Source organism: Phyllostomus discolor, chromosome X (assembly GCF_004126475.2).
Source record: "Phyllostomus discolor isolate MPI-MPIP mPhyDis1 chromosome X, mPhyDis1.pri.v3, whole genome shotgun sequence".
In the NCBI taxonomy this organism is placed as follows: domain Eukaryota; kingdom Metazoa; phylum Chordata; class Mammalia; order Chiroptera; family Phyllostomidae; genus Phyllostomus; species Phyllostomus discolor.
In genome coordinates this window covers 98,700,772-98,704,580 of record NC_050198.1, presented here as the reverse complement: position 1 = coordinate 98,704,580, position 3,809 = coordinate 98,700,772, and the positions used below count along the sequence as shown (strand labels likewise).

The following is a 3,809-nucleotide window of genomic DNA, read 5'->3' as shown; positions in this document are numbered from 1 at the left end:
AATTGTGCATATTTATTATCTTACAATTCTAGTAGTTTAGGAGTGAAAAAGAGGTTTCATTGGGTAAAATGAAGGTGTCAACAGGGCTGCATGTATTGTGGAGGCTGTATAAAACAATCCATTTACTTGCCTTTCTCAACTTCTAGAGACTTCAATTCTCTGGCTCATAGTTCCCTTCCTCCATCTTCAAAGCCAGCAACATCCAGTTGAGTCCTTCTGACACTTCATCACTCTGACCTTCTCTGCTTTCAACACTTCAAAGGACTCTTATGATAATATTGGGATCACTGGGTGATTCAGAATTATTTTATTTAAAGATTTTATTTAGTTATGTTTTAGAGAGAGGGGGAAGGGAGGGAGAAAGAAAGGGAGAGAAACATCGATGTATCAATCAGTTGTGTCTCGCACACCCCCAACTGGGGACCTGACCTGCAACTCTGGCATGTGTCCTGACTGGGAATTGAACCTGCCACCCCTCGATTTGTAGGCCAGTGCTCAATCCACTGAGCCATACCAGCCAGGGCAGAATAATTTTATTTTAAAATCAGCTGGTTAGCAACAGTAATTCCAGCTGCAATCTTAATTCCTATTTTTCATGTAATATAACATATTAACAGGTTCCAGAGATTAGTACATGAACATCTTTGGGGGGAAACATTATTCTGCCTATCTCACCCCACAATCCACTTTCTTTTCCACTGTAACACAATAACAAGTAGCTAAAGGAATAAAACAACTAGTTTAAAAAGTAAGGCTGAGAAGAGATCCATCTGCTACAGCTTGAGTTATACCCTGAACTCTGATTATGTTTGCATTTTCTGGAAGAGCAGTTGTATTGTGAGGTTGCCTTTGTTTTCTTCATGCCAATGGAGATCCAGGGTATGAAACTGGATTTTCTCAAATGGTGAACTTGCCTTAAAGTCATTCCAGCAAACACAGAGTAGTTGTGTTCAGACACCTGCACACACTTTCTGGCTGCTTGTGGGATCTAACCCAAAAGCCCGAATCATAGAAATATAAGATGTGACACTTTGAAGGGACATAAAGCCCTGCTAATACACAGCTCTCATTTTACAAATGAAGCAGCTGAGGCCAAAGAAGTAAGATAGCACACCATAAGTCATATAGAGGATTGTGGCATAGTGAGAACTGAAATGTAGTTCTCAGTACTGGGTCTAATTTCACCAAAGTAAGCTGTAATTTTTGGAGGCCGGAAAGAGTTTATTCAGTCCCTTAAATCATATTATATAGAAATGAACACTTCTTCCAGCCAGTGGTTAAGGAGCAACCATTGTGGCATTTTCTACCACAGTTTCCTGGGAATGAAAAAAGTATTGGCACGAGAACAAATTTTATATATATTTAAAATTATATATGTATAACACATAGACACAGACAACAGTGTAATGATAGACAAACAAGGGGTGAGGTAGGTGGAGTTAGGCAAAAGGGAGGGAAATGGAGATGGAGAGACTTTTTTGGGGGCAATGGGCACACAATGCTGTGTGCAGATGATTATTTTTAGTTGTATGCTTGAAACCTGTATGGTTTTGTAAACCAATGTCACTGCAATAAATTCAATTAAAAATTAGGATAGAAGAGGGGCTGGTAGTGACATACACATAGGTCTTTTGGGAACAAGCTTTTTGGTTAGTAAAATTATCAGGAACAATTAAGTCGACCTTAAAAATGAAAAAATTTTATCTAAGTTATCATACCAAACATGAAGGTTACAAATGCTGCTGTTTTCTAGTAAATTTTTCCTGACTATGAAGCCCAGATTAAAGGCTGTCTTATTCATTCTTTTGTTCATCATGCATGCATTCATCTAGCAAATATTTACTGCACACCAAGTCTGTATTAGGTGCTATACTAGATTCTGAGGCTACAATAGGAAACCAGCAAGATTAGATATTCGACTCTTGAGCTTCTATTATAAATTATGAAGACAGGCAGTTAACAAGAAATTGCTGTATACAAACAAGCAATATACAGGGTGCATTGGGAGCACATGGCAAGAACACCTAACCCAGAGACAAAGGAAATCAAGGAAAATTTCTTGGAGGAAAGGAATTCTAAACTTAGATCCAATGATGATTGAAAGAAAAAATAGGGGTAAGAGTGTTTAAGCTGGATGGAATAACATATAAGTGCTGGACATTAAAAAAAGCCCATAGTACCCTGGAAAACTAACAAACTGACAGAAGTGTGGTATGGGTTGAGCATAGAATATGAAGTGAAGAAGGGAAAACTATGATCTAAAAAGATTAGGAGGGGCCAGATCACAAAGTGCCATATATGCCATGTTAAAGAGTTTGACCTTTATCCTAGTAACCATGAGAGGTCATTAATTTTTAAACATAGCATGTATACATTTTTTCCTCATGCATAGAAATACAAAGAAAGAAACACAAGTGAGTTAATATGTACTTTCCAGAGAACCTTTTTTTAAAAAGGTATGAAGTTTGAAAATTCAAACACTTCAAAATGAAAATGAAACTCACCCTCTTCCCCACCAGGCTACTCTCTGTAAAGGAAAACACTAGTAATGGGGGGAGGGATGAGGACAACTGTGATTGAACAAAAATTTTAAAAAATTAAATAATTTTTAAAATGTTGAACAAAACAAAAAAATTTAGTGATGATTTCCAGAATAAGAAAAATTTATCCTCTCATATAAGTATATACATAGAAGTGTGTATGTGTGTGTGAAGCAAATACAGGATGGTCACTATTCTGTACTTTGCCTTTAACTTAATGCTATATCTTAGAGTTATTTCCAATGTGCATTCAAACACAAAAACACACACAAACAAAAACACACAGGACATTTCACCAGTTTGAATGCTGTCCTTACCTAGGGGCCCTGCTAATCTCTGTATTACTCCAATTTCAGTCAATAAAACTCCACAGCTGGAGGGTTTTAAGTAAGGGGAATATATGATCACTTTGATGTTCTTGGAAAAAATAGCTTTGGCTGTTATTTGAAGAACAGACCATGGGGGACAATAATGAAGGCAAAAAGAATAGTGAGGAGATTATTACAGCGATCCAGCTCAGAGGGAAACATTACTCAGACCAAGGCTATGGCAGTAGAGATGGAGAAAAGTAGGTAGATTCAAAAGATATTTAGAATATAAATATGGCAAAATTTGCTGATGAAATGGATATAGAGAGTGAGAGAGAAGGCAGGGATATTGGAGGACATTCAAGTTTCTGGCTTGAGAGATGGAAGTATGAGGGAAAATTATATCATTTAGTTGTTCATTAAACTGATCCTGACACCCATTGAAAATGATCTGTTCCTTCTCTTAAATGTTATATCAGTTTATATGGATAGACCTCCTTTCTCTCATTTACCGTGCCTTTCATACTCATGAAGGACTTTATTCCTGCATTCTGTTATCATCCTTATTTGCTGCCAGATACTTAGTAGTGAATGTTAATGTAGGTAGGTGTGAAAAAAGTAGAGGAAGTAAGGAAAAAGAGACTAGCATTTATGTATCACTTACTATGTAATAGGTGATGCAGCAGGCCTTTATATGGACATTCTTCAATTTTATTTTCACAGCCTGATTTTACAGATGACAAGCTGAGTCTTGGAGAACTCAAATGATTTTCCCAAGATCACAGACTTTAGAGAGAGGCAAAGCCAAGTTTCAAACCAGGACTGTCTGTGTCCAGAGCCCACAATGAGGAAGCCACATGAGAATGTGGAGGAGAGTTGGCAGGAGGACTTGATGCCATTCATAGAGTTGTTCAAGGAAGGCAGCCAGAAAACAAGACATGTCAACTGAGCATGGAGGAAA

At 37.4% G+C, this 3,809-nt stretch overlaps 1 non-coding gene across 1 annotated transcript; it reads right to left on the bottom strand.

The window, feature by feature from the left end:
- Positions 1 to 2,816: 2,816 nt before the first annotated feature.
- Positions 2,817 to 2,925, bottom strand: LOC114505842. The gene has a single exon (XR_003685306.1). It is a non-coding gene; the product is annotated as a U6 spliceosomal RNA (small nuclear RNA).
- Positions 2,926 to 3,809: the final 884 nt, after the last annotated feature.